Here is a 19,632-nt window from a genome sequence, read left to right on the forward strand (position 1 = left end):
TTGACCTCGAAACAAAAAATAATTCCTAAAGAGATTCAAATAGAAACCATCTTATCCCTAAAGGAACACGAGGGGATAATGAATTGACTCAGAAATTTCAAAAGACTTGTTCGTGTGATCATATGAGGGTATGCTAGGTACAAGCTTGGGTGTTGTTCAACATGGAATGGATACTCGTCTATATCAATGGAATCAAAGAAGATGTTATAAAAATGTATCAGTGCTATCATCACTACATCTTAAGTTTCAAATCATATATTATCAGTCGATATGGAGGTACCTTTTGAATTGATCTTTGATAATGGGTCGTACTTCAAAGCATAAATCATTACTCTGTGTTCAAAGTTGAAGATCCGGAATCACAAATCATCCTCCTACCGTCCTCAGATCAATGGAACGGTTGAAGCAGTTAGTAAGAGTATCAAGACAATCATCAGGAAAATGATTTAATAACATCGAGATTGGTCAGAAAAATTATCATTCACACTGTGGACATATCGAACTCTAATTCGATCCTCTACTGGAGCTACTCCTTACTCCTTAGTGTATGGCATGAAAGCAGTCTTGCTAGTTGAAATGGAAATTTCGTCTCTCAGGGTCTTGTTGAAAAATCATTTGTTAGAAACAGATTGGGTTTGTCAACAGTATGAAGAAATAAACTTGATCGAAGAAAATGAGTTAAAGCCCTATATCACATGCAAGCTTATCAAAGAAGAGTTGCCCGTGCATTTGACAAGAAGGTCAAAGCTCATCATTTACAAGTTAAAGATTTAACTATCAGACTTCAAAGAAAATTGAACACTCCTCATCGACTATAGGAGAAAGTCTAAATTGGAGAAATTCATTCATTAAGGAAATATTGTCTGGAAAAGTCGTCAGACTTCAAGATCATGATGGAGGTGAACTACCAGAACCAACCAACTTTGACCAGATCAAGCGGTTCTACATTTAAGGAGGCCATCTTTGGCCGAATCAATCCTCATATTACCCAGTTACCCTGTTCAACATATCCTTTCTCAACCCTTTGTAGCCTTTTCAAAAAAAATGAATGATGCCTTTTTTCTTTTTCAGTCCGATCACCTAACCTAGGGGAGGGAAGCTCCGAACTACGTTTTGGTCTGATCCCAAAAATTTGGGGTACGTAGGCAACCTGAGAAGTTACTTCAGGCCTGACCACACCAAAATAAAAAAATAGATTCCCCGATGAAGAAAAAATCTAAAAAGAAAAAAATTCAAAAGAATGGGAAAGAAAATTCAAGAAAAAGTTTAAATGAAATGCCACACAAGGGGCATTTGGGTTTTTGAGCCTCAAAATCCCTTTCATTTTATGCCTAGTCCCAAGCCTACCTATAAAAGTCCTCCTAAGTACCGTGTGAAAAAGTTAAGGAGGGTAGTAGAACATGATCAGACAGTAATTCTAGAAGGTCAGAGGAAAAGAAAAAGATAAAAAAAAAAAAAGAATGATGAAGCCTGCTAAGTTGAAAACCCGAAAAGGGCGATTTAGGCAAAAATTAAGGCAAGCTCGCAAAGTTGAAAATCTGAAAGGACAACTTTGGCAACAATCAGAGCCAAGAAAAAAAAAAAAGCTCGCTAGATTGAAAACCTGAAAAGGTGATCTAGGCAAAAGTTAGAGCAAGCTCGCTAGATTGAAAACCTGAAAAGGCTATCTAGGTAAAAGTTAGAGCAAGCTTGATAGATTGAAAACCTGGAAAGGCGATCTAGGCAAAAGTTTAAAAAAAAAAAAAAAAAAAAATCCCGAGCTGAGAGCAGTTCGAGCTGAAATATCAAAAATCCGAATAATCAAGTTCAATACTCAGCTTAAACCAGGCATAAATTCAGAAGTCACAAGTATCTTGTCTACGATCGATATGAAAATTCTTACTTCCCCAAGTGAACCAATGGAGAAAATGGTGAATTCTATGATGAGTCTCAAAAGGAAATATTTTGTTCTCTTGAGCCTGACTCAAAATCTTTAATAAAATCAAAATTAAAAGTTGGATCTTTATTGCGCTTGTGGTAATCAAATATTTGAAACCTTCATACAAGGGGCATTTTTTCTTTTTCCTCTAGATATGTAATTTCCCCCCTTTATACTAGGGGCATTTTTTAATGATGTGTTCAATTATTTTCAATGCCATGTTTATTGTCAAACTAGAGACATTTTGTTTTTGAGCAATGTTAATCCTAAAATGAGAACTCCAAACCTAAGGTTACCCTCTTGATAGCAGTTTTTCAAAAAATTCTTAAGGTTCAAACTCAGGTTTTAAATTTACAAAACTTTTTTGATAAAACCTTGAGGTTCAAACAAATGCATTCTGAATCTCACATAGGAGATAGGATATCCATTCTGTCCCAAATCTATTCATACCCAGATTCAACCACTCTTCTCCAGACTCATTTTCAATCGTTTCTCTCCCAGATTTATTTCTTTGTTCTCAGTTTTACTCAGTCAGTCTCTCTACCAAGGGTTATCTTGGATTTTGCTCAGATGCCGCCAAGGGTTATCTTGGATTGTGCTCAGTTGCCGCCAAGGGTTATCTTGGATTGTGCTCAATTTCCGCCAAGGGTTATCTTGGATTTTGCTCAGATGCTGCCAAGGGTTATCTTGGATTATGCTCAGATGCTGCCAAGGGTTTTCTTGGAATTATGCTCAGATGCCGCCGAGGGTGAGGGTTTTCTTGGAACTATGCTCAGATGCCGCCGAGGGTTTTCTCGGAACTATGCTCAGATGCCGCCAAGGGTTTTCTTGGAACTATGCTCAGATGCCGCCAAGGGTTTTCTTGGAATTATGCTCAGATGCCGCCGAGGGTTTTCTCGGAATTATGCTCAGATACCGCCAAGGGTTTTCTTGGAATTATGCTCAGATGCCGTCGAGGGTTTTCTCGGAATTATGCTCAGATGCCGCCAAGGGTTTTCTTGGAATTATGCTCAGTTGCCGCCGAGGGCTTTCTCAGAATTATGCTCAGATGTCGCTGAGGGCTTTCTTGGAACTATGCTCAGATGCCGCCGAGGGTTTTCTCGGAACTATGCTCAGATGCCGCCAAGGGTTATCTTGGATTTTGCTCAGTTGCCGCCAAGGGTTAACTTGGATTTTGCTCAGCTTCCGCCAAGGGCCAAGGGCTTTCTCCGAATTATGCTCAGATACCGCCAAGGGTTTTCTTGGAATTATGCTCAGATGCCGCCGAGGGTTTTCTCGGAATTATGCTCAGATGCCGCCAAGGGTTTTCTTGGAATTATGCTCAGTTGCCGCCGAGGACTTTCTCAGAATTATGCTCAGATGTCGCCGAGGGCTTTCTCGGAATTATGCTCAGATGCCACCGAGGGCTTTCTCGGAACTATGTTCAGATGCCGCCGAGGGTTTGCTCGAACTATGCTCAGCCAGATGTCATCGAGGGTTTGCTCAGATTATGCTCAGCTAGTTGCCACCGAGGGCTTTCTCGGATTATGCTTAGTCAGATATCGCCGAGGATTTTCTCAGATTATACTTAGATAGTTCATTACTCTTTCACCCCGAGTATGTAGAGTAGAACTCCAGGAAATTAGTCCATTACTCTTTCACCCCGAGTAGGTAGAGTAGGACTCCTAGAAAAAGTAGTTCATTACTCTTTCACCCCGAGTAGGTAGAGTAGAACTCCCAGAAAAAATAGTTCATTACTTTTTCACCCCGAGTAGGTAGAGTAGAACTCCCGAAAATAGTTCATTACTCTTTCACCCCGAGTAGGTAGAGTAGAACTCCCGAAAATAGTTCATTACTCTTTCACCCCGAGTATGTAGAGTAAAACTCCCAAAAAAAATAGTTCATTACTCTTTCACCCCGAGTAGGTAGAGTAGAACTCCCGAAAAAGAAGTCATTACTCTTTCACCCCGAGTAGGTAGAGTAGGATTCCTAGAAAAAATAGTTCATTACTCTTTCACCCCGAGTAGGTAGAGTAAAACTTTTAAAAAAAAATTGTTTATTACTCTTTCACCCAGGGTAGGTAAAGTAAGACATTCAATTTTTTTATGCTCAATTTATGCTCAGTTTAAATTTACTTCATTTTGACTCATTTCCAACTCAAACTCTTTGAAATCTATCTCAGATTTTGAGCCCACACACTTGCACAGTTGTTATATCAGTCAAGGAGAATTTTTTAATTCAAGGATCTGACACTGCCAGTGAGAGCTCGCGCTCAAGGACCTGACATTTTTTCTAATTCAGGGAGAGTTTCATGCTCAATGATCCAAATACCCCGACGAATTGTTAAATCAGGCTGCAAAATGAACTGTCACTAGCTTTGGCATTCGGATATCGCACTAATCTACCAAGATAGATTTGCTATCTAGTTTGCTTCAACCCTCTGCCAAAGAGGGGCATCTGTAGACACCCCATTTTTGCATCCGCCTGATTAATCAAGTCGTCAACCCGATCGCAAAGGTTCCCAATGATGGATGTCTATTCCAATGCTTTATTTTGTTACCAGATATGTTTCAGAAATCCGGATGAGGTATCTCGATTTGACAAAACTTAGAAACCACACTACGCTAGGAAAATACGACCCCAGAAACATAGAAATCATCATCTTGCAAACCAAAAAGAAGCTTCACGATAAAAATCACTAAAAATGATTAAATTACCAAAATACCCCTAACCTCAAAACAACCTTAGAGCCTACATTACGCTTAGGAAAATCCGTTCAAACACATAAAACAACAAATCGAAACCAAGTAAACCACTTCGCCAATTTTCACAAAATTTGACAAAATTACGAAAATACCCCTCATAAAGTTCACGATCATTTCATACAAAAAACTTCATAAATGACAAAAACCAACATTCCCATTGAATTCCTTACGAAAAACTGATTCCAAAACATCCTGGAACATTGAAAAACGACTTAAAACGTAAAAAATCCTCTCCGAGGGCAAAACGGTAATTTCATAATTTTCATAATTAAAAAATTCGAAATTAATAAATAAAACATTAAATAATTAAAGTGAAACATTAATGAAATTAATTTAAAAAGTTGAACCTAAAAAATCGATTAATTGGACTCTCAGGCAAAATTGTTGAGGGTTCGTGGGATATTTCTTTAAGGACCCCTCCATTTGGGGGTCCAAAGAATTAAAGATATAATAGAAGGGGGTTCTCCAAAAATTAAAAGTAAATCAAGCAAGACTGAAATCAAGGTATTAAAGTCAATCAAGTGAGACTGAAGTCAAAATTAAAGTCAATCAAGCAAGACTGAAGTCAAGATACTAATCGAGTCAATCTCATAAGACCAAGGTCAAAACTCTAAATCAAAACCCTAATCTAAATTAATCAAGTCAATCTCATAAGACTAAGGTCAAAACCCTAAATCCAAACCCTAATCTAAAACTAATCAAGTCAATCTCATAAGACTAAAGTCAAAACCCTAAAACCCTAAAGACTAAGTCAAAACCCTAATTGAAACCCTAAAAGAAACCCTAATCAAACCCTAATGCTTCTAAAAACTTTATAAATAGGAGCCTCCACACCCTATTTTCGTATCAAATCATAAACCCTAAGAGAAGTAGGTCTAGAAGCTCCCCTAGCCCCCCATAAACCCTAGTTTTGGAGCCCCAACTCCTTAGCTAACATCCCTCCTTCAATTTTAGTCTAGAAAACACCCAAAAGCCTTCTAAAAACACCCCCAAATCCTCAACGAACTTGAAGAGTTTAGATTCAAAAACAAGGAGATACCTTGCCTCGGAGATCCGAAGTCAAATCCGGAAACAGAACGAAGCAAGGGAGCACGGTACAAGGAGCTCTTTTGTCAGATCTGAGGGAACCAAGTCCTTGCCATCGGAAAGGTAAATTTTTATTTTTATTTATTTTTTATCTAGGTTTTAGCAATGTAATTTACTTGGGAATTTAGTAGAGACCGGCTTTGGCCGGGCGGGGTTGGTGCCTAACACCTTCCAATCCCGTAACATGATCCCCGAATTCAGTTTTTTTTTGGTTTTAGATTAGTTTTTATCCGTTTAGAGTCATTGATCGGTTCCTAGACCGTAATAACTAGGTGGCGACTCCCAAACCTCAAGGGTCAAAAGCGGATCCGCGCACCCCGCGGATCGAGGGCGCTTTCAGCAGGTTATCAGATTCGAGAAACGAAATATCATTTGTAAATATGGACTACCTAGCGCCATTGTGTCAAATAACGCCCTCAACATGAAGAACAAAGACATAAATAAGCTTTATGAAGATTTTCATATAAAGCACCGTAAATTAGTGACTTATAAATCGAAGATGAATGGAGCTGTAGAAGCAGTTAATAAGAATATCAAGTGGATCATTTAAAAAGATGGAAATAACTTACAAAGATTGGCATGAAATGTTACCCTTCGCTCTCTATGCTTACAGTACCTTGATCAAAACTTCTATTGGTGCAACACCATTATCACTCGTCTATGGGATAGAAGCAATCCTTCTAGTTGAGGTAGAAATTCCTTCTCTCAGAGTTCTTATAGAAGTAGAGTTGGAATAAGCTGAATGGATTAGAACATGGTATGACTAGTTGAACCTAATTAAGGAGAAGAAACTTGTTGCAATATATCACAGACAACTGTATGAGAAGAGATTTCATGAGCTTTCAACAAGAAGGTTAGACCGAGATATTTTCAGCCAAGTGATTTAATTCTAAAAACGATCCTCTCGATTCAAGAAGATCCAAGATCCAAGAGGCAAGTTTTAACTGAACTATGAAGGTCCCTTCATAGTCAAGAAGGTGATGTATAGAGGTGTGCTAATCTTCGCAAAGATGGATGGCTAAGTATTTTCGGAGCCACTAAATGCTGACATAGTTAAGAAATATTACGCCTAAGATCCAATACTTGAAAACAAGATAGGTCATTTTTTATTTCTCCTTTTACTAAAAATTTGCTTAGTCAAACCCCTTTGAGCCTGATATTTTCTTTGACCACCCAAAACTAGGGCAAGCCAATAAATATACTGGGGCAAGCTGGAGAATACACTGGAGAAATTTAGGAGAAGAGCTAGGTATTTTCAATAATAAGAAAAACGAGAGAAAAAGAAAAGAGAAAAAAATCAAAATAAAAGAAAGTAAAAGAAAACTTTACGATAACTCTTGGCCCACATGAGGATAACTGTGAACGACTAAAAAAATTCAAAAAAAAAGTTTTCAATCTTGGGCTCAACTCGCATCTTGAAGGCTAAGAGAAAGTCGAGAGGATAACATCATTAAGAGTTCTAATAAAAAGGGTAGTGTAGGAAATAATAAGGACACCCCCAATTCATACCTAATACATTTATCTTATTTTTAACCTTTGTTACCCTTTCTTCCTTCAACTTAACCATAGTTTACATTAGAACCCAACAAAAGTCCTCTTCGATCAGGTAAAGGATCAAAGGTAAGATCTTAAAGTCAACTGGTTGGTGATGACGAAATTATTACAATATTTGGCAAAAACAAAAAAAAGTAGATAGGAGCAATAAGAACACATTCATCTTGTGTCTACATCTCGGACCCAAGTTACAAGAGTCGCTGGAAGATGCGAGAAGAGAAATCAGATCGATTATTCGAAAGCAGATGCAACTACTAAAACAAAAACAAGATTGAACCATTAAAAGAGTAGTTGCAAAGTAGAGTCTTTAATCTACTAGCTCAACTTGAATCACCAGACCACTAGAGTCATTGGGAATTCGTATGGGCTCAATTTATTTTATCTATTTTTATTTTATAATACGAATAAATGTAGCACAATGTGAAGGGGCACAGTGAAAACCTGAAAGGGCGTTGTGAGTAAAAATATCAATTATGGCAAGATCAAAATTATTGACATGATGAAAATCCCAAAAAAGGGCATTGATGTGCAAAAATGGTAGAAAATCAGGCTTGGTGAAAACCTTAACAGATACTAAAGGTAATATTGGTAAGAAAAAAAAAATCAAAAAATCAAAAAATCAAAAAACTTAAAAAAACAAAAAAATTGAAAAGTCACCAATAATTTTTTCAAATACTGTCAACCATTCCAATCACACCTCTTTGTATAAACCCTTCACCTAACCTCTCTCAAATTCTTAAAAACAAACCTTGTTGACTTTGGGGATGAGTTTAAAGGATTTAGGAGAAGCTGAGAATGGGTCCACATAATCTGTTTGATCCTTTAACCTCGATAACTACAAAATATTCAAGATTGACATATTCGTGTCCTAACCTTGCTCGACTCGAATAAATTTACAAACCAAAAATAATTTACTTCTTTTCTTTTAACTTTATTCTACAAATTTAAAAATTCAAAAAAAAAATCTTAAAATCATCAAAAACTATATTTTTGGCATATGAGGAAAACTCTAGAATTTGTATCAAAACAAAAGGTAGATATATATGAGGCCAATAATATTAAAAAATTATTTTTCCATTCATTGCATAATTTTACATCATTTTGTTCAAATGTACAGAAAATAAAGATGTAGGAAATACAAGAAAATAACGTCTAATTACATAAAACATAAGATGCGTCTAGGCAAAATTCTAAGTTGTGGACTTGAGCCACCAAATCAACAATCGTTATGTCTACTTCGAAAAGATCTCAGCTCATTAGATATGATGCCATGCCGTCAGCGTGAGTACTGGAGCTTGGTCTCATCCCGATATCATTAATCTAAGCTTGGTAGCTTTCAGTATCACTATGTCACAAAGTCTCGCTATCTCTCAAAGCGACACTTAAGTGATGAATCTCAGATTGTACCCAAATATGTTTAGCACGATGGTGATCTACTCAAAGTTCTTCAATCTGACCATGGTACTCGTGGATACAAGAAACACGTAATCCAAGGTGGGGATCAAGAACAACAAGAGAACGACCACCCATCAAATCTCTGAGCCAGAACTGGTACTGAACAAAATCATGGGAAGTAAAGATAGAAGCATAGAGAATTTCCATATTCTGCCAAAGCCTACAAAACCGATCTTGCAAATGGGTATCTGAAGAGTCAAAATCTCTAATCATGTCACTAAAGTCCTTAGGGAAATGGATTCTCTGAATGTAAGTATACTGACGGAGGACTTGGAGCAAGAAATAGCGAGTAGACTTCGACAAACCAATTAAGACTAATAAGCGACATTTACTAAAATATAGAGAGGGCTGAGTAGAATATTGGAAGGGGCCTACTCATCTAATCATCTAAGCATACCAATTCTCATTCCCAACCATGAAAAGTTGATACTCTCTCATTAACATAAAAGGAAACTAAATTTATGTTATAAGATAAATGACGCTCAATTGTTTCTACAGAGAATATATGATTGAAAAATCAAAGCTACATTAGAATAGGGAAGTAATCAAATAATAATTGAATAAAGTTTAAACCAAAAATCCATAAAAAGTTAGAAATTTACAAAAAATATCTTGGAAAAAAAATATAAAATAATTGTGTTTTTGTTTTACGTGCAAAGGGGTGTATACCCCGAGAAAAAACAACATCTCTCAAAGGTCGATAGAACTCAGCTAAAATCATCGAAACTAGCCAACTACCTTTACGAACTTGAGTGATTATGCTTATGAAGGAGGGATCCACTAGGTTATCTTCCCTAGGGAATAAGATTTGATTCACAACCATTATAGATAGGACATTAAATCAAATATCTGGTTTAGCAACCAAAAATGTGTTGTCAAAGATAAAAGGTTTTAATAATCGAACCAAAGTAAAATCCCCATCTAGTTTCTTTAGCTTAAGGCGATGAATTCTATGAAATTGAACTTTTCATTTTTATAGTTAGGGAGTAAAAATGAAAGACTACCTTATTAGATAAGTATAACCCGAGGATCCTCTCGAATTCCTCAATAGTTAGTGTAAGCTCATACTCTCTGAATCAAAACGTATTAGAATCTGGAATCCAACCCTCGATCATAACTTTAATCAAATCCCACTTCATCCCTACCTCATACAAAGATAGAACAAACCCTAGCTTGTTTTCACCAATTCATCTCATTTTTTAATCCGTAAACATAGATTGAATCCATCGAGTTGTACGATTTTCCTTGATAGAATATTGATTCAGGTTGAGAAAAGTAGGACCCGAGGCATTAGATCCTTCTCTGATTTTATTATCACTTGTTCTTGAATAGTTTGTAGGCTCCATTTTTTATCTAAGGCAAGAGAATCGCAAGTTTTTTAGCAAAATTGTGAACTTTATGAATAAAAGATCAATTTTCGAGTTTTAAAACCATAAAAAATTCTAGTATGTACCTTACCTATGGACTCGGGAATATTTTGCCTAGAAAAAGGTGACCCACGGCCAGGGAAAAATTTACCCAGTTTTTAAGTAAACTAATACCAACACAAAATTTTGGCCTAGCCAAGGGTAACCCATAGCCAGAACAAAATTTTGAACTAGCCAAGGGTGACTCATGACCAGAAATTTTTTTTGGCCTAGAAAAGGATAACCCACGGCCAGAACAAAAGTTTGAATTAGCCAAGGGTGACCTACGACTAGAATAAAATTTCATTCAAAAGTTTTTACTATTTTTAAATGAATTTTCTTATAAAATCTCAGGGAATTCCCTCCTTTGCATTTTAGACCTAACCTGTCAATTTTGCAAAAAATAGACATTCATTGATGCATACATGTAAAAGGCAAGACAGGTGAAAATTGACGAATTCAAGTAAAAATGAATAAATGTTTTACAAGCACACACAAGTTTATGAGGTACACAATAGTTTTATTACAAGATGACTAATATAAAAACACTTATGCTAGCTAGAAGAAGCTTTAGGTACCACGACAAAACTTTTTAGGACATAATTGTTCTAATTGAGTTATATCCAATGCTACCTCAGGCTCTGGCTCATGATCTTCCTCAATCTTCTGCCTAGCCTCTAAATCTGACTTTAGTGGATACTTAGACTAACTCTCCTTAGAGAAGTAGTTGGTTTAAGACTCAAAAGGTCTCTCAAACTAATAGTCTATGAACCTGACGTGGCTGGTTTTCACTATTTCCCAAATAGCGTTGTTTGCAGCCTGATAGTACCCATGAGGACCAAAATCACTTGTCTGATGTGGCTCAGTGGGTAGCATTGGGTAATAAGGTGTCTAGTAAGCACTAGCCATAGTGTAAGGAACATTGCTCCCAGAAGCTCCCTGATGAGACCAAAACAAAAAAAATATACATGTTAATAAGCATAGTCATTTTGTTATATTCGGTTGAATAAATAATTACTAACTAAAATATTTTTTTTTCTACTAAACCATAATGACTCAGGTGGCCTCTAATAGGAAGAATCGACACCTTCTTGTACGTGCTGATGAGCTTATAAAAGATAGTAGGATGATGAAATTAGAGTTTTTGAAATGAGGGAAAATATTACAAGTACGTACCAGCTCATGCTGGAGTTGTTCAATGTAAGTAGCCTGTCTAGTCATCTCAAAATTCCTCCTCTCCTCTCGATATCTAGCCAACTCAACACTCTATGTGCAAATAGAACAAAAAAAAATGAGAAGTGAGAAAATAATATTGACAACTAGAAAAAAAAAATGGTAAGGAAAGATACATAGGCCTCATGTTGGCAAACATAAACGCCTCTGAATTCCTGGACCCCCTCGACTACCTCAACTGGAGGAAATAAACACCCAATGTATACCTCTTAGAACCATTCATCGTAATTCCTAGGAAAAATCAATCACTCCCCAAAAATACTCTTCAAACTAGCAAGCATACCACCCTCGATGGATCTGAAACTCAAGATAGGTGGATGTTTATGAGAAATACGAGCTTCACCATGGCATTAAAATGAGAGTTTTACTCCAAGGTAGAGTACATAGGAAAGCTTGCTAATTTAACATGGGAAGACCATCCTCTGAAAGTCGAGAAAGTGAGCTACATCAAAGTTTGGATGAGCAGAGACAGAATGTGATAACTTGAGAACTTGAGGATTGATATCGGAAAAGAAGAAATAAGTTTCTAAGGCAAACAAAAAAAATGAATAAGAGTGACGAAGGACAAAAAAATAAGACAATACTCACATTTCAGTGGAAGCATCGATCTAAGTGAGCCCTAGTAGACAAATCCCTATTCTTTTGCATTTTTTGGGATGGATAGTCAATTTTAGACCCATGGGGGTAGTCAGCTCCCTTGGAGAGCACACGGGGACAATAGAAATGAAAGTAGCGATACGATAATAATTGTAAGAGAGGAAATGAATGTGATGCACAAGAAAAGAAAATACAAAATCAAAGAAAAATCAGGAAGTACCTCAATAAAAGATGAGAAGAAACGATGGGATATCCCATTACTAGGTCATCCTACAACACTTGAAACCACTCGATCCATTTCACCCATGATGGTCCCAAATATCATGTTTTCCCAATCATATTCATTAATATGATCTATGTCTCATAAAGTCAAAAGGAAAATGACACCGATTGAAACCCGGTCCTTAGAGAAGAAGCAAGCATCCAACATGATAATCATATAAACATGACGATAAGATGAGGGTGATCGGATTGAATTCGCAAGTAAATGGCATTCTTAAAATACATATCTTTCAGCTAGGTAATGCTCAATCTTCTTTCCTTCAGCTACTCACAAGTGGGAATAGCTTAAAGATCGAGAAGTCTTAATATTTCCTCATCGTCAATCCTCATGAGAGGTATAGGTAGTCCTCCTAGTGTAATTTCGGTATCACCTGCAAAATTAGATGGTCAAATTCCAAGCTCTACATCAGGAAAATGGAAAGTGTGAATTTGAGGAAACCACTTCTCTATAAGTTCAATGATTAGAGTTCAATCAACCAGGTAGTGGGGAATCTCAAAGAAAGTATTGTAACCCATCAACCCCATTTGTGCCTTAAGTACATCAAAAGAAGTAGCATAAATGATGTAGAAAGTATACCAACTACCCCTAATTGTCCACCAAGTAGAGGTACTATAATGCCAACCCTCGTGCAAGTAGATATATGACGACGGAGATCAAATAGTAGAGGAGTATTATGTATTTGAGCAGCAATCTCAAGGAGAATGATCACCCTCAACCCCATAACATCATCAATCTCAACCACCACCACCTTAGGCTTTACTACTATTAGAGGAGGATCGTGCATTGCTTTGTACTCCTCTTCACTATCTGAGGGTACTTGAGGCCTTACCTCATCTAAACTGCTTGAAGAACTATCCTTAGGAGGAGTAATCTTCTTGTTTTTACTCTTAGCAGAAGACTCTTTCCTCAAAGCTTTGAAAATATTAAATTGGTCCATCTGAGAAGAAAAAAAAGCATGATAAATGTCAAAAGCCAACCGAGAGTCATTCCCAAAAATCACAAAAATTGAAAAAATATCAAAACATAAAAAATGCCATGTCTTAGCAAATTAAAACCCCAAGCCATTTGCCTCAAACCCATGTTCACCTCATTGAAGCATTTTGCAAAACACGTAGCGTGCTCGACATGAATTAATCGTTCGAAGTTAGTAAAAAGCCCTCCTAAACCATCCAAACCCCTACCTAAGCCTATCCAATACCTTACATATCCTCAAACCTCATCATTTCTTCAATCAATTTCATTGAGCCATTTCATCGAATAGGTGGAGTAACAAAATGAAATAGCCTCTCTCAAGCCATTAAATCATTTTCCAACCCATCCTAATTCATTTACCCATCTCTAATATACTCCATACACCCATAAACTCCCTAAATTCAACTCAATTTCAATAAAATTCAACCCAATCCATAATCCAACTTACTTATAATCCAACCTGAAAGAACCTAATCTCTATACCAATCGATTCAATCAAATCTCCAATCTCATGAATTTAAGGACTTACATGACAAATTGAAGAAATTTAGAGATTACCATGTACATTATAAGGGAATTTGAGGTTCAAAGATGAAGGATCGGATCAACTTGATCATGATTGATTGCGAATCTTAAAATTGTCGTGAATCGGATGTAGCAAAAAAAATTGGATCGATGCGATTCACCACAAGTCGAATTCACACTGTAGGTCAAGTTTGGAAGCAAAAATCCAAAAATCTGTTGGTCGAAGTCCAAACAAGCCAATGAGCAAATGAGGTTTGGTTGTGGAGAAAATGAACAAAATAGAAGTGAAATTCAATTTTTAAATTTGGAAAACTTTTGGTATGGGATGACCCACGACCAATAATAATAATAATAATAATAAAATAAAATAATCATAAAAAGAAAAAAAATTCTAAAAAAAATGAAAAGTCAAAAAAAGGTTATAAGAAGCAAAAACTCAAGCATAAAGAAAAATAAAAGGTTTTTTTTGTTTAATACAAGGACACACAACTCAGGAAAAATAAAAAATATAACGAAAAACTATTTCGAAATATAGAGATGACAAAATAACAACATAATCAAAAGAGATGAAGTTCTAAAGAATTGAGCATTATCTTGCTTACTAAAGGTGTGGCATAGTGATAAGAACTTGAAATCCCCAAGAGACATGTGTTCAAACCCAAGCTCACCAAAGGTATGGTATAGTTGTAAGAGCTTGAGGTCCCCAAGGGATGTGTGTTCAAACCCAAGTTTACCAAAGGTGGGATGTAGTGGTAAGAGCTTGAAATCCTCAAGGGATATGCGTTCAAACCCATGCTTACCAAAGGTATGGCGTAGTCATAAGAGTTGGTGGTCCCCAATGGATGTGCGTTCAAACCCAAGCCCCCCAAAGGAGCTGCGTAGTGATAAGAGCTTGAGGTCCCCTAAAAGGCATGCATTCAAACCCAAGCCACCCCTTCAAGAGCAAGATTCAAGTAAAATTCTCTCCACTTTATTATCCATTTGTTGACATATAATCATCGAAAAATACCTAAGTTAAACGCAATCTTGAAAATTTCATCAACTATAAATTCAAAGTCAACTTTTATCGAAGTAAACACAGATTGAAATTCTTATTTTCAAATTATTTTTTTATCAACTAGTTTCAAGGGCCCAACATCCTGCCATGTAACTTATTTTTTTTTCAAAGTTTCGAGAGCCATATATTGAGCCAAAAAATTTAAAATTTTAGGTCCAATACTTATCAGACATAAAGCTTGTGAGGGTCGACATTTCATTTTAATATATTCAATTTGAGTTCCTTAAAGTGAGATGCGAACAATCAAGCAGGTTCGAGCTTGGCCAGACAAATTTGAGTCTACGTATTTGTGATTTGTTATATGCAACTCTCACAAAAAAATGTAACTTTAAACATCCTATTTGTGCCTATGCCGAGCTTGAGAGCACCAAAAACTTTTCGAAAATGGGGCTTCACTCAAAGAAATTTTTAAGAGGGTTCAAAATCCTATTTTCAAGCAACTACAATGCGTGAAGGCCATTTAAAAAAACATTATTGATTTAAGCATGGCTGTACCTAACCCTTGGCCAAACTTAAATTTAAGTCTGGTCGTACCTCACCTTTGGCCAAACTTAAATTTAAGCCTGGTCGTACCTCAACCTTGGCCAGGAGCAATTTTTTTACTTGGTCCAAGGGTGATCCATGACCAGGCATAAATTTTGTTCAGGCCTTAATTTATCCAAGTCCAATTCTATTACAAACTCAAGTGTATTCAAATTTGGTTAAGGATAATTAACCTTTAATCCACTCCTAAATGAATTTTCACCAAAGAAAGTCATTCCATTTTACTCTTTTACCCATCCTTTAATTTTTCAATAAACTCACTATTATGATCTTTTTGTAATTTTCATATTCTTTCAACGAAGACCCTTGGTCAAATTAGTCCCTATATGAATGTAATTATTACCTAAGGAAGAGTACCCTTATGTCCCCAAGTTTATCCTCAATCTTAGAAGGGTCAATGTAATTAGATCAAGTTCAAGAGGTTTTGACAACTTTGTTTAACCCAGAAAATTTCCTAGAACTTATGAGTAAATAAATTCTTAATCCTAGGTTGTTAGAGGACTAGTTAGGTAAGATGACCTTAATGTCAAAAATTCAAGTTCACATTTACATGCCATCTAGCCTACTTCTTTAGAATTTTACCTAAAGTAATTGACCTAAGACTCTTTTACCCTCCTCAAAGAATTTTTTAAAGACTATGACCTTTTACAATCCTATCCTCTTGATCATCATGATTGATGAGACCTATAGGTGAGTGAAAGACCTTCAAGTCCACTGAGAGGAGTGGTAATTTGAGTTTTTTAAAGAGTTTTATTGAAAATATTGGGAACACGATGATTTAAGACAAGTTTATCCCCAAGGGTCTCCCAAAATCGTATAAATAGGACCCCTATCCAACGTAAAGAGAGGAGTTCAAGTGATCCAAAATTCTATCTAAGTCTTTCCTCAAAGTCCTCTAGCCTATTCAAACTCTGTCAAAATCCTTTCTCAAATACCTAAGAAACACTTACAAAAAAGAAGAAGAATAAAGAAGAAGAAACATAAAAGACCAAGGTGGGGTGTGGTTTTAATTTTCTAATTTTTTCTTTGTAATCCCTTCAAAAATATCCCTCTTCTACCTAATCCCTTTTTTTACATTAAGGAAACTTATTTCATGTTTTCTTTGCTTGTAACAATGCAGATTTTTATTTACCTTAATGAAACTAGGAGGTAGAGAGTAAAACTTTCTAGAGGTAATTTTCTCTAATAAGTTCTCAATAAGCTCCTTAAGAGCATTAGATTAGGTTTTCCTTTCTTTCTTTATTTTCATGCAATTTAAATTTATAGTGTAGATGTTTTACCTTCTTTACTTCACTTGTACTTTAAGAGTTTTAGAATAATAGTCCTTCTTGTTTTACCTTCTTTGAAGGCAATAGAGTCAAAGAGTAAACCTTCATTGAAAGTAATCTTCTCTTGTAAGTCTATCATATGCATACATTTTGTACACACTCACTTCTAAAATGACTATAAGGAAAAGTGTAGGTCCCTAAGACCTATATTCAACCTTTAGAATCAACAAAAATAATCCAAAAATAGATAAAATCTTATGTATAAGGTCTCTAATCTTTTCATGGTGGTATTTAACTCATGGACACCTCTTAAAAGTTAAACTAACAAAAAGATGCTTCCAAGTGAGAATATAACCCTCAAAAAGAGCCTTGGGATCCAAGAAGGTGAAATTCATGTAGATTCCCACTAATATCCTAGGCTCATAAAAAATTTCAGTAAACAACATTTCTATTTTAATTTGCTTATTAGTTTAGTTTCTTAGTTTTCTAATACTAGACTGTAGTTATTTTGCCTTTTACTTTTCGCTCTGTAAGTTCCTTTACTTTCAAATCAAAAAAGAGTTTTCTAATCACACCATTTGCTTATCTATTGGTAATCATCTTAAGATGGGCGGGATAAGGTGCCTAACTCCTTTTTCCCTCAATCGAACCTCCTTATCTTAGATTTTTAGGTAGACCACTTCCCCTTATCTTTTGGATGTATGAGTTACTACAAACCAACATAACATAATTTTAAAAATCTTTTATAGTGTCTATTCACACTTTAATTGAATGGTGACGACTCCTAAATCTATATAGATGAGTTCAAACCTCCCAAAGGTTTCGAAGCTCGCACATCTATAGTTGTCTTTTTGTACTTACTAATTTCTTTTGATCAGATTATTCAATAATGAAAATAAAATTTTACAAAAGCGAAACGTAGACTTATAATAATAATTACAAACATCGTTATGTCATGTGGGATCTTGTGTTGCAAAGAGGCATAAGTTCCTCATCTGATCTTCCACACCATAATCTACATACTCTTCCCAACAAACAATATGATGATCAAATCATAATTCTATAATCTAATAGACTTTAAGCATCTCAAAAAAATTGATCTCGATTGTTCTTCATTTCAATCCTACTTTAAGATTTTTCATTTTTTCTTAGTCATATTGCATTGTTGCCATTATTCTCAATTATTTCATGCTTGCTTGTTTTCATATATCAGATTCAGTAACCATCCTTACATATTCTTGTGCTAGATAACAAGTTTGATTGATTGTATATGTTTGATGTATGTTTGAGCTAATTCAGAATTTCGTCCAACCCTGAGTGCAATCACCGGATCTTTGGTCGCATGGGCTGCTTTGTTAGTTTGGGTGCCGATTAGTGGATAAGACAAGTTTGGATTTGAACTTGTCTTTTTCGGAACTAGGGTTACGTAATTCGTTGCACAAGATGAGAATCATGAACCGGTTCATAGTGAACCAATTCATAGTACAAATCACACTAGATTCATGGAATATAATGAATCCAATGAATAGTGTTAATTTAATTTCCTTTTCACATAGCCCTCCATGTTTTGAAGTATTTGAGATAGCTAGCCAAGTTTTCAAACTGATTGCATGCCCCTTTGACCTTGGTCTTTATTAATAGACTAATGAAAAAACATCAAATGCCTTTATCTTCAATCTTAAATATATAAATATCTTTTTTACCCTACTCTTCTCTTCAACCTTTGAATGCCCTTATCTCTTTCTACCCCCATGAATCAGGTTCGTTCTAGAATGCCGATTTGCAAACCCAAATTCGAATCAAGGGAACCCACGAACTAGGTAACATAGTTCATAACCAATTAATTGGGAGACCGTGAACCCAAGTGTTTTTTGACCTTCCAAATTCCCTAAGACATCCATATTTGATCAGTGGAACGGATTATATTCATATTCAACTATTGTACATTGAGAAATACAAGCAATATTGAACATAAGGTAGAAAGAGTAAGTGTGATGACATTTTGGAGCGATAAGAGGTGGTGGCTCCATTGAGAGCAACTCACGTAGAAAACAAGAATGTGTCGCACATGGGCTTGTAACAATGCGTGTGACGCTGTTGCAAGCTTTTCTCTTGATTGGATTGTGACCTGGACATCGAGTCACCTAGATTAAACCCTAGAAAAACACGTGACCTTGATAAGTACGAACCCATCGATGGTTTCCTTTACTTTACAACTGGGTGCCTGTATATTATTGATCCTGTACAACGATCATTGATGATCCTTACTTTACAACTGGTGCCTACACCTTGACAAATACTAGCATTAGACGCGAAGTCCGAGTAGACTTAGACTTCAAATCTTTGTCGATGGCTTCTTAAACAGGTCTTATTCAAATCCTCGACATCCTGAATCTAGTCGATGATTATTATTTTTTAAATAAAAGTAAAAAAGTTAGACTTTTCTAATTGACTGGCTTATATATAGTTTTGTAAAATCAACTTTATTTCAATATTTTAAATTTTCTAGAGTCGTTTTGGATTGACCTCAATTCACACTTTGCGGACGTGGAGGTGTGCACACAATCACATAGGCTTTTCATCTTATGCAATCATATCTTGATGAAAAACATCTATGGTTCCATACACATCCCCGTGTCAGCAAAGTGCGAATTGAGATCAATCTTGAGGTCACTACAGTATTATTCATTTTTTAATATTAATATATTATTATGAGTGCAATAAATTACACTTAAACTAGGTTGGTATATGGCTTCTCCAATTAGGAGTTAGCCCCAACTGAAAAGTGATACTCCTTGACATCAATATTGAAATATTCGAACATACACTATTTGAAAAAGAAGGGGTGAATTCGACTCGACCCTTTTAAATACAATGTGAAAAAAAAATGGGTAAATTCGACGGACTTTGATGTTGAATTTACACTTTTTTTTATCTAGTGAGAATTATAATCACAAAGATTCTTCTGTTAAAAAATTGAAATTCGTAAAA

The 19,632-nt window shown here is 35.8% G+C and overlaps 1 long non-coding RNA gene across 1 annotated transcript; it reads right to left on the reverse strand.

Annotated features, from left to right (window-relative positions):
• Positions 1 to 10,613: 10,613 nt before the first annotated feature.
• On the reverse strand, positions 10,614 to 14,070 carry LOC147386508 (uncharacterized). Its single transcript, XR_015171690.1, has 4 exons — positions 13,807 to 14,070; positions 12,214 to 13,213; positions 11,340 to 11,429; positions 10,614 to 11,102 (listed from the first exon to the last, which is right to left on the reverse strand). It is a non-coding gene; the product is annotated as an uncharacterized LOC147386508 (long non-coding RNA).
• Positions 14,071 to 19,632: the final 5,562 nt, after the last annotated feature.

Source organism: Akebia trifoliata, chromosome 14 (assembly GCF_017979445.1).
Source record: "Akebia trifoliata isolate Shusen 1 chromosome 14, ASM1797944v1, whole genome shotgun sequence".
NCBI lineage: Eukaryota > Viridiplantae > Streptophyta > Magnoliopsida > Ranunculales > Lardizabalaceae > Akebia > Akebia trifoliata.